Source organism: Vanessa cardui, chromosome 9 (assembly GCF_905220365.1).
Source record: "Vanessa cardui chromosome 9, ilVanCard2.1, whole genome shotgun sequence".
Lineage (NCBI taxonomy): Eukaryota > Metazoa > Arthropoda > Insecta > Lepidoptera > Nymphalidae > Vanessa > Vanessa cardui.
In genome coordinates this window covers 6,101,724-6,114,005 of record NC_061131.1, presented here as the reverse complement: position 1 = coordinate 6,114,005, position 12,282 = coordinate 6,101,724, and the positions used below count along the sequence as shown (strand labels likewise).

At 30.6% G+C, this 12,282-nt stretch overlaps 1 protein-coding gene across 2 annotated transcripts in view; it reads left to right on the top strand.

Annotated features, from left to right (window-relative positions):
• Positions 1-1,855: 1,855 nt before the first annotated feature.
• LOC124532332 (poly(rC)-binding protein 3) overlaps positions 1,856-12,282 on the top strand; it is a 203,276-nt gene continuing 192,849 nt past the window's right edge. The window contains exon 1 of one of the 2 annotated variants that reach the window (XM_047107196.1): positions 1,856-2,288. The gene's annotated coding sequence lies outside the window, so the exon portion shown is untranslated. Of the gene's footprint in view, positions 2,293-12,282 lie in introns of both variants that reach the window. The other variant, XM_047107195.1, reaches the window with a different exon arrangement.

Genomic DNA, 12,282 nt, shown 5'->3' with positions numbered 1-12,282 from the left:
TTACCAAATCAATATGTGACTCAAACAAGTGAGTACAGGTCAACAAGAGAGAAACTAAAGTCTACCATTATGACGTCATAATGGTAGACTCTTGTCGTTTGCCGTCACGGCGTACGCGACGTTCTTACCCTTTAACAGTTCCCCTTTACTTTTAATATTTATAGCTATGCTGTAAAAAGATTTAAGGATTAATTAGTAATTGTCTGATACTTATTTATAATAATATTTAGTGGAATAAAATTTATATTAATTTAAATAAATAATAATATTAAAAAAAAAAACGGAAACACGGCAACTAGTTTTAAGGGGTATTATTTTTTAAATATTACAATGGACATGATAACTCGAAGACACTGATTATGCTCTATTAATTGAGTGCTAAACATTCTGCCTGATGTAAAGTTTAATGATAATGATGATGTTGACAAAGAACTAACTAAGAAAAATTACTATAAAATATTTGTATTAACTTTAACTGCTTAACACAATATCAAAACATGCGTCCTAAAGTGTCGACCACAAGATGACAAGATTCGTTCCCAGGCACAAAATATTAAGATATAAAAATTCACAACACATAATTTAAAAAGTTTTTAATTGTTACGACACATAATTCATAATAGCGACTTCGTTGACTTTTACTTAACTTCAAGTTGACTGAGTATACAAACTCGTAAGTAATAGACTACAGTAACCTTAAGTCTTTGAGCGTTATTATTATTACATGCATACAATAAAATAAATGCATACATACATACATACAAAAAAATAAAATATTTTATCTGTGTGCCAGAATAACTCTGTGAGCTTATGATTTCATCTCCAATACATTACATTAGTAATATTGATATAAAGGTTTTTATTTTCTTTATGTTAAAAGAGTTTATATTAAGTAACGCTGAATAGATGGTTAGTTTGCAATAAATTTGAATTGTTACTCTGTTGAAAAACAACTTAAAAAATTTTTGGTAAGAGATATATTTTATAATGTTTACTTTATTAAAATTCGCTTGAAAGCTTTTAAATGATAAAAACGCACCGCCGGGCGCCGCACCGATAATATTATCGGCTGCGTAGTTCGTAAACAAAGTAGTGAGATGCGCTACGCTCAAAGCGCGCTTTAATGAAAACGGTCGGACGGTGCTGTATTATGTGTACGAAAACACCCGTTTATTGACAAACTAAATTTGCAAATTTAAATAAGTTTATGTTTTTTTAATCTAGAATTACGTCAACTGTACTCTAATTTGTTTTTAACATATACAACGGCCATCTATATCGATCCCCGTTTCATGATACTAAATCTATGTTTATTCTGACTATGAAAACTACCATGGGACACAATAGAATCTAGAATTATAAAGAAACACGTGCAATATAAATAGGTCCAAGCCATTCAAGACATTTTTTTAATCATTTTTTAAAAAGAATAGTGTGCAATGTGCATACGTTGTTGCATAGTAAAAGCGCTGGCATGCTTTAAAAGCTTACTCGAAGGAGAAGAAAATTTTAAACAGTACAATACACGACGTAACGTTGCATAATATGGCGCGTGTTCAGCCAAAGTATTCGTTATGGTATTTGCTACACCTAGCCAACCGGGGCATATGTTTCGCGATATGACGCCGAACGTCAGGTGTTCATCCCGTGCGATTTAAGCTAGAATCAATTTTATTACAATGAATCTAAGTTACAAAATCAAATAGCATCGTCAGTGCTACATATGTCAGTTTCGTATTAATAAATAGAAAACCCTCCCTCTCCGAACGAGCGCTGCCAACTGTGAAGAGTACTTGAGACTCTGGCTAGAAGATCAGAGCGGCGATATTCGCGGGGCCGGGGGTTAGTTCGCTGCATCCTTTTTGCTCACGGGAGCGCGCGACGCTAGGCGGGCGGGAGGCCCTGGTTCAGCGTCACTCACGTCGACTCGGTCTCCTCGGTCGTGTGTCCGAACCTCTCCTGTCCGTGACGTACGATATCCAAATCCTACCGGTACTAATTTGAGCGTGCCGTTTTCCCGAAGTATCATTTCGAAAATAAATAAACCTCTCGTTCATTAAAATAAATTTTCATCGTTCTCATCTCGTTTCCGTTTATTTAACAGTTCACTTCGTAGTTTTTAAATTTATTTCGTTGTGTCTTTAAGATTAAATAAATTGAATCGCTTAACTGTGACTTTCGACGAGACATTTGTGATTGAGAAAAAGAATTGGATTATAGGAGAAGTGAAAAGTGTCCCAAGTCAAAGGCGCCAGTTTCAAGTTGCCGATCTCATTTACATCTTTTAAGTAGGTAAGAATTCCTCTTGGTCTGCTTTTTTTAATATCTACCTCTTTAATTTGCGTTTTAAAGATGCGAAGATCTCTGAAGTTTCCAGCAGAAACTTTACTTTGCTCATTATTTTTGTTATTTTTATTTACGTTCCGTTTGTTGTTTACGTTTTATTTTTTACAAAGACCATCATTATTCACTGCAATAACCGGCATGTTATATACGGCATGTTTAATTAATAACTTATAAATACAAAATTATATACTTTTATTTACATATTAATGACAAAAGAACGTTAGGAAACCAAAAATACGTCATTTCGTTTTAATTAAGAATTACAATAAAGATATTATCTGTTACTTATTGTTGTTGTTTAAAAAAAATGTTTGAAATAATCTTAATTGTCATATTAACGATAATTTTAAGTAATCCACTTGTCAATAAAGCCAATCCATCGATTAACACTATCGAAGGCGAAGCGCGCCAAAATGACATTGAAATCCTTGATATGACATAAAACCAATTCTCTTAATCGCCCGCTCCACCACAGGCTTGAATGACATGATCGTATCATACATCAAAAGTGGGAGCGTATGATTTCTAAATAGAGGCACAACTTTATATTTTTTTTTAAAATAAATTTTAAGCGAAGGTAAGCTAAGTTAGGTTATTTTATTGTTTAATATTTTATATTTATAATTAATTTTACCCAACAATGATAGCAATGTCAGCGATAACTTTTAATTAGTTATAAATAATAAATATACCTATAATAATATACTTTTATTTCAATTCTTATACGTTTATCGGACTTTCGAATAGAAAAATGAGTTATTGTTTTTCACTATTTAAAATATTATACAAAAAAATGACTATTTGAAAGCATCATTATTACCGTACCGTTCACAAAATTCACTAAAATGAAAACTTACAGAATACGCTTTCATTGTTTTCATTCCGAATCGTAATAATTTTACTTGCTAAGTTTAAAATTTAAAAATATTGATTTAAACTTTGTTATAATTTGGGATACTATGGACAATACAAAGTCAATTAATTATCTGATAATATCAGATAATCATCTGATTGTACACACCAATACATTTGTAAATACTTTATAGAAAAAATGTATCTTTATGATCAAATAATTGTCTGATTACAAAATCTCTTATCAATCTCTCTTGATTCGAATGCCTGACGACTTAAGTCACTGACTATAAAGGCATTATATGTTTATTTCTACCTAATTTTTAGCAAATAACTGAAGGCTGTGAATAAAGTTATATAAAAAATGTACTTTTAACATTTTTTTATTAGTAATAAATTCTAACTAAATTGGGCATAAACATATTATTTTTAATATAATTGTATTCCAACTAATATCGTGTATCAAAAGGCGTATTTCAGTACAAATAATTTTAGGAAAAAAAAATTAAGCCTTCGGGCAAAATAGGAGAGTACATAAAACGTTGATATTGAAGTCACTCATCAAAATTTCATCGCAATCGAATGAATGGTTTCGGGACATAGATAGACAGACTTACGAGGAAAAAAAAATTCAAGAATTTATTATTTAATATAAATACCAAAGAGTATTAACTGTTACGTTACAAACTTTTTCTGAAAATACACTTAGTGCGTTGAAAACTTTCTCCCTTACGGTCTTTATGGGTTAAATTATATTCGCTCAGGGGCGCAAAAATGGAGACAAATTTTCCTATTGGGACTCTGGGAGCATTGTTGTCGACCTAGATGCCCTGCTACTGTAGATACTACTTTATCTCATTCATATTTTATACACCATGACGTGCTGAAATTATGTTTTATTCAATTCCAACAGGGACTCTGATTTTATGCATCTTTGACAGCTTTACGTACCGTTCAAAAGATTAAATATACTTTTGATTGTTGGTTTTCAAGTGTATTTATTCGTTATTGATTACTCAAATTATATAGTTATTTAATTATTTAATATTTTCGAACTTAATATAATTAATTCAAACCGTTAACAAATAAGTAATAATTTCACCGAATAATAATGCAATAATAAAAAATGTACTATTTAAAATATTCCCGTCGTTTTATACGTGTTCATACCAATGGACAAATGCTCATATAAATTTGCAAACACTTCGCTGTTTAAAGCTGTTTATTAATATATATCTTATAAATAGAATCGTACGCGTGTTCCGAAATACTTGCGACAGTCTGCTACTTCTCGCGTTCGTATAATTTATTATCACTGATTCTGCTTTTAAATTCAATAAATTATTTAATTCTTTACAATGTAATTAATAAATTACTTAAGGTGCGATTGGCGATATAGAAACGATTTTCATATTTTAATAATGAACACAGTTTAAATTATCATTAAGATATAAAGGTTCTGTATATTATTACTATATATGGGATGGCAATGACCCCTTAAGCTGTTTAATTGTTATTATTATTAATTCGCTTTAAAAAGTTAAGTAAAATAAAATAAATATTTACGGATTTTTTTAAATCAGCTTGCCGGTTCTTCTAGAATTACATGACTGGATTAATTTATGCCGGCTATATTCTAGAATATGTCGAGTATGGTATATTTGAATAATTTATCATTTTAATGTGTTTGTTTTATTTCTAGCTCGACCGAAGTTATTTTCTGCTATTGTCGGTTGTTTTAAGTAAAATTTGAAATGAATAAAATTAGCCGTTTAATAAATGGTATATTTTATCTACATATTTCATTATATTGTATATACACTCCAGTTAAATAAGTAAATATCTTTAATAGCTGCCCCTTTCATTAGCTGGATTATACGTAAGGTGACAAATAATATACATATGAGGTAAATGACAGTTAAAAAAAGCAAACAAAGGTAAATTTCTATTTTTTCATTTATCTTATCATCACACATGTAAAACATATGTATTTTATATAATGTGCATGTTTGAAGCAGATCTTAATATACCCTGAGTGACTCACCCTTTATAAGTTTCAACTACACAAAAGGAAATGAAAAAGACCGTAGTATTACAAGCTTACAGAATCCTAAATAACAGGATGAAATCCGTTAGCGACACGTTATCATACAGTAAGAATTTTATTACGTATAGAGAGACGAGAGATAGTATGTTACCTTAAAAAGCAAACATCTAATTCCGAGTAACAGGCGCGACGAGTCGGACAGTACGGTGAAATCCGGTACCTACTGTGAATTGAAAGCCGCAACGCGACTTAATGCCTCAGTTTTTATACAACATGACGCATAGTATGGTTGGCACGTTAATCTTGAATACAATTTTCATTTAGTTTCAAAATGAAGTAAGTCAATTCATATTGGCTACAAAGTTGGCGTTTTTGTATTAAACCATAACAGTGGGAAAATAGTTATGCTTCTTATGTTAAGAATCAAAATAATTGTTGAGAATTTTGTGTAGGTAGCCTAGACTAAACTCCATCAGATTTGAATTTAATTATGATCTAGTATGATCTTCACTTAAAAGATGTACCAAGTATATTTTCTTCTTGTAATAAACAAGGTCTGTCTGTTATTCATAATGGAGCAATTTTTTCTTTATAATTCACATCGAAAACCCGGTGCTCCTGCTGTTATGGAAATGTGTTTTGATCATCTTTAGATTATTCTGTTTATTATCAAAGTCCAAACAAAATACATCTGAAGAGAGTCTATTGAACTTCTGTACACGAGAGATTTTTCATATCGTTCTCGCTTTGTAAAACCACTCTTCCATAAAGTCAAAGTTTTCATCTCATCAAGTTTGAAGTATGTTATAAAAATGCTTTTATTGCTTTCCGAGCATAAATTTTCAAATGCCATGAATTTTATATCGATCGCGATACTGTTCAGGGAACTTGAGAATCTTGAGGGTCAAGCGGCATTAATACGGGTTTTGTGAGAGCCTTTATTTGTAGGATCCGACGTAATTAGTGGCTTGTGAGGTTCTGAAAACGTTTAGGCATTAACATATCCGCTGACCTTATTAAACATATTTGATTAATCGTTAATACGAATCGAGGTATCGTGTATTGAGATGAAAGTGTTCAATGATTTATGGAGGTCAAGAGTGGCTAAATATTTTATTGCATATACTTCTATAAAATATATATTTGTGTTCCGTATTTTGATTTGTTTTTTTTTTTTCATCACTAAAACTTAGGACTATTGATAGATCTCACGAGATGTTGTAGCTTTGTCTATGAAAGTTATTAAGGTTAAATATCTTTAGACACATAGCTTAACTTAACACATGACCATAGTAACACAAAAAACTAGTAAATATATGGTTGTGACATTTTGTTAAAGAAAATAGCACAAATGAAAAAAGCAATGGCATGAATTGAATTTGAAAGCAATAACATGAAGACGTATAAATATTATCATTACTTATTTTTTTTGTATCATATCTTTCGGTCCTCAAAATAAAATACCTAAAGTAAAAAATCTACTAAATATATTATTTATCTCATACAATTGAATGTAAAGGGTCAAACATATTAAGAACATACATTTGTAAAATAAAAACAAAACACGTAATATTTTTTTCTACCAGTACTCGAATAACTGTAAGGGCAGCTTAAGGAAGACGATAGTGTGAATGACCTAGCAAATAACTAGTAAGCCCTAGACAGGTTTACGGAGACAGGCTATAGTTGATCCCGTTATAAAACTGGACCAGTAAATTCATGTGATTGATAAAGAAACCATATTAGGCACATTGATTTATGTTAATTAATGGGATTTTATATTTCATATGATTTTAACACTTTACAATGTAGTAAGAAATTTTATATGAATAATATACGAAGAGACTAGATAACCAAAAGAAATTGAACTGCGGTTGTTTTAGTATAAAATTTCATGAACTACAATGATCAAGACGTTTAAAAACATGAATGTATTTAAATTCAAAGCACTCTGAATGAGCTTCGTGTGCTATTACGATAAGTATAACTTCTGGTTACGACTACTGTATACGTTTAGCTAGTATATATTTTGAAATTCGAATTAATATGTCGTTTAATATTGGGTTTCTAACAATTTTATAGAATTACAAAGTTTCAGATTTCATAAAAGGTGACCGCACAAGACCTGAATCGAATGATATATTAATTGATGAATATTGAAAAAAATCGTTAGCGAAAAGAATACATCGAGGGAGCGTAATGTGTTCCAATAGATTTTTTAGAGCAAAATATTTAATTTTAATTTAGTACCAATGTTTTGATTGATCTTTTAACATAATTATAACTCAAAATTAATGCATTTTACAGGATATCATCCTCAATAATATGCGTCCATATTATTGAAGATGATTTGTTCAGGATTCGACCAGTGCAGCCATATTTTACGTAAATAGTCTCTCTATTTAACTAAGAAGGAAATATGTTAGTACACAAGTGTGGCAGAGTGTTTGTGTTTGCATACAACGCAAATACTACTCCCACATTTATATATTAATCTTCTAGTACGGCAATTTGATAAGAGGGGAGTCAGATCAGACGTAAGACCAAAGGCTTACCTGCTTAATTGTAATAATGTCTTATGTTATTAATATTCTCATTCTTTTTTTTAATGATATGATCTTCTTGTTATTGTTTAATATTCCGTTTCTTAAATATTACTACCGATATTATAATTGCGAAAGTTTAGATGAATGGATGTTTGTAACTCAATCACGCCAAAACGGCGGAACGAATCTTGAGCTGAGAGATAGATTATCGTCTGGAATATACGGATTTTATACCAACACCTGTATCCAATACATAGTCGAAATCAATGGCAAAAACTAGTATGTTCATAAAACATCAAGGGTGAATGCATGATATGAATCATTCTAAACAATGTCTGTATTTTTCGATTCCGATTGCGCGTTGCGTCCAAAATGTTCGCGTTTCTATTTTACTGTATTGTTTGACATATAATATCGTTATATTTTTACATATACATTATCATAACGTATATGCTCAAGACTACAGATGGTTCTACAATCTTCTCTTTTGTAAAGATGGAGGGATTTGTTGCTTAATCCAGCATTCTGTTCCATTGAGTACAAGTATAAGAGTAAGTAGACGTTTAAGAATTTCACGGCGTTTTCCTTCGCCGCAAATGAATTGTAAACACATTAAGTAGCTCAGACTGAGATACCTGGATTTGAAGTCGCTCTCGATGTTTACAGCGATGTTTTCTATTCCGTAATACACATCGGGTCTACTTAAGCTATATATGCTTGAGTCTTGAGTTGCTCCTAATAACTGTTTATCGAAAATGTAACAAGTACATATCATATAACGAAAAAAAACACATTCATATTTTAATAATAATGATTGAAATAAAATAAAAACAAAAGAGATATATAATGGTCTAGGCCGTTTTTTTATTATTATTATTAAGAAGCGGTGAGAAAATAGGTGCTACTTAAACATACAGGGTTAATATAAATAAATAAATAAATTTGAGACAACATCACATACATTACTCTGATCCCAATGTAAGTAGCTAAAGCACTTGTGTTATGGAACATCAGAAGTAACGACGGTACCACAAACCCCCCGGACCCAAGATAACATATAAAACTAATGATAATCTACATCGACTCAGCCGGGAATCGAACCCAGGACCTCGGAGTGGCACACCCATGAAAACCGGTGTACACACCACTTGACCACGGAGGTCGTCAAATGAATCAAATTAGGTGTAAATAATTTAATAGAAAGGATAATCGAATACCACCTGATAAATTGCTATACTTTTATAGACAACTGAAATAAATACACCTCTTAATAATAATAATATTAACATAAATTTTAAGTAGCACTAAGGTATTAAGTTCTTGTTAAAGAACACTTGTGACACTCGTTCGTTCATCCTACAACCCGGAACACAATTATACTAAATATTGTTGTCTGTGGGTAGTTATGTGTGGGTGATACCAACACAAGCTTGCACAAAGCTATACACAAAGAGATCTTGTCTGTCATATTCATCATGAAATACTATAAACTATTATTCCATTTATCTATTTCTAACATAAGATTAAATTAACAGTTGATATTGTTCTAACAATACCACATCCTGACAACACGGAGCCATATTTGAATGAAGCTTGTTAAAACTTTATCATAACGGCATATAAAAGTTAAACAAAACAAAACTCCAGGACAAAGGTTATTGTTAAGAAGAAGCATAATATAAAATAAATTGGGTAAAACTTTGAAAAGTAATGCAAGTGGTGACCTCATTAGTTTCAGGTGATAGAACTTATAATATTTTACCTTTGCCGTTTGTTTGAATGCTGCAAAAGAAAACCAAAAACTGGCATTAATAGTTTCCTTTACAATCTATGTGCTCATATTATAGGTGTACTTAGTGTTGTATTTGTAGATAGGTAGAAGATTAGTCATTTATGGATAAAATAAAAAAGTAATATTTCCAAATATATCATTTAAGTAATTAGTTTAATTTAAATTACTAAGTAATAATGAAGTTTGTAATAAAACTACTAACACAACATTAATTTATGTCACTATATTAATTTACCAATCGATACATATATTATTTATCCGCTTATTGTATATAATTATATCCTTTGACCGCCAATCCACGAATGTAGCTTTCTTCTGCTCTGCCCGTTCAAAATCCACCGCCTTTTGTTTTTCTCGTACCAGGCAGTACCAGTGGCCGCATCACGCCAAGAGAGGAAGTGACGGGAGTCCCACAATGAGGTGTCGATAACCGAATCAATAATTATACTTATAAATGTTATTTAATTTAAAAATCAAAGCCATGACAAGTTTAATTACCTATACTGTTTCGAGACAACATTATTTATCAATGTGTTTCCATTCTATCCACTAATTATTTTTATTTATAATTTTAACCTATTTACTCAGACAGTTTTGTCTTGATATGCAATTGATTAACGCATTGATAGCAAAATTGGAATGGGTTTTAAAACAAAAAAATACAAAAAGAGCCTTATATATTTAAAAATACGGACCTGTCAAAACAGAAAGACGAATATAAATTACCTTAGTTCACTATCAAGTACAACGAGTACGAACCCATAACTTTAGACGCATACACACACACCACTTTTTTGTAGTATAATAATTCATATCAAGCTAATCCACACCAATAAAATTAAAAGACATGCAAATTATATAGTGTACTAACTGTTAACTGTTGTACGCGTTTGAATTTAACAAAAAAAAAAAAAATATATTGTAGCCTAAGTTACTCCTTATTATATCAGTTATCTGCCAGTGAAAGTCCTGTCAAAACATATGCATTGAGTAAAAAAGGACTATTTTAATATTATAAACATACACTCCAATTTTATTATATGCATATATTAGATATTTTCATACCTCAGCCAATATTGAAATAGTGCAAAATAGTTTTGTTTGGAACAAGTACGATTCTTGATAAGATTTGTTTTGAAAATACCTGCGCTAAAAGGATTTTTCTGATGAAAACGTGATTGAAAATAACCATGTTTCCGCATGGGCAAGGCGAATATTGCATTTTCACTCGGATGATGTGTCGACTGCATTTTAAATAACTTAGCGGGTTCAGACCGACGGACGCTGTGTATTGATTTGGGCTATTATCAGAAACTGCAGGCAAGCAATATTGGCATCGCTTTTAATTTTAATTAAAATGATTTGATTCACGTCAAATTCAATATACCTTAATGAATTTATAATTTCATAAAGTAAGAATTTATACTGCGCTGTTTATCAAACAATATGATAAAAAATTGCATTTGTTTTGATGTAGGTAAGTAGTTAACTAATAAAGTTTTCTTCGCAAATCTTATTATTCAACGGGGATAAAAGTAAGGTAATAGTGTAAGATAATAAAGATAAATCTAGTTTTTATATTCATCCAGATTCTCGCCTTTAATTTTTTTACCAGGAGTCCCAATTCCATTGAGTATTTTTGCCGGTTGTCAATCTGCTACGCGTGAGCGAGTCGCACCTACGTAGGCGCCCCGACTTTGCGCTTCACTGCTATGGATCGAATTTGCCTCAAAACGGATACGTTATTATCCCGAATATAAAATGTTAGGGATGTTATTATTTTATGAAAATACTATTATTACAACTCGGAAGTGCTTTTTTGTTAAATTAACATATAATTTATACTGGAAACTTATTATATATCTATATATCAACAAAATATTGTTAACAATTTAATATTGTTTTATTTTTTTCCTTTATTTATTAAAACATTTTTTTTATTATTTTTGGTATTATCTATCTTTATTTCAACTAAATTATTTATATGAAGTAAGCTGTATCTTTTTTGCAAAGCGAATAAACTTATTAAATGTTTAAGTTGAAAGGTCGGCGTTTTTTTTCGATTCGAAGCAATTTTAATGTCCTCCGTAGAATTTATCATTAAATAGCTGTACAGTTTTAAGCACATTCAAATTTTGTTATCCAAAGGAATTAATTTAGCTTTTAGTTTGTAAAAGTTTACTTAAATATGTAAGTAACAGGATAATTGTTTAAAATAATCATTAGTCGTCTGACTTACATAAAAGTAAAAATATATTTTTTCTTTTTTATTGTTATAGTTTCAGTAACACAATAAAACATATTCCAAACTATAACTTTGAAGTCAATAGAAAATATTTATTTTACATTGTGATTAGCTGTACTTTGCACATTCATATCATTACTTTGCACCAAATTTTATCAACATAATTATGTTCAGTTGCTTAGCCGAGAGCATAATAGAAAACAGACAGAGTTACTTTCGTATTTATAATACTAATAAAGGCAAAAACGCAGGTTTGTCCTCTATGCAATGCTAATCCATTTATCCTATTGGGATGAAACTTTGGTGTGTTATACTGTAACTAACATTTTTATGAAAAATGAGTTAATGATTCGGAATCAGCGTGTTGAGATCTACAATCACTTCTTAGTGATGTTTTTGATAAAACTTACACAAACCGTAATAATGTTTATCATAAGTGCTGTAATTACAAATT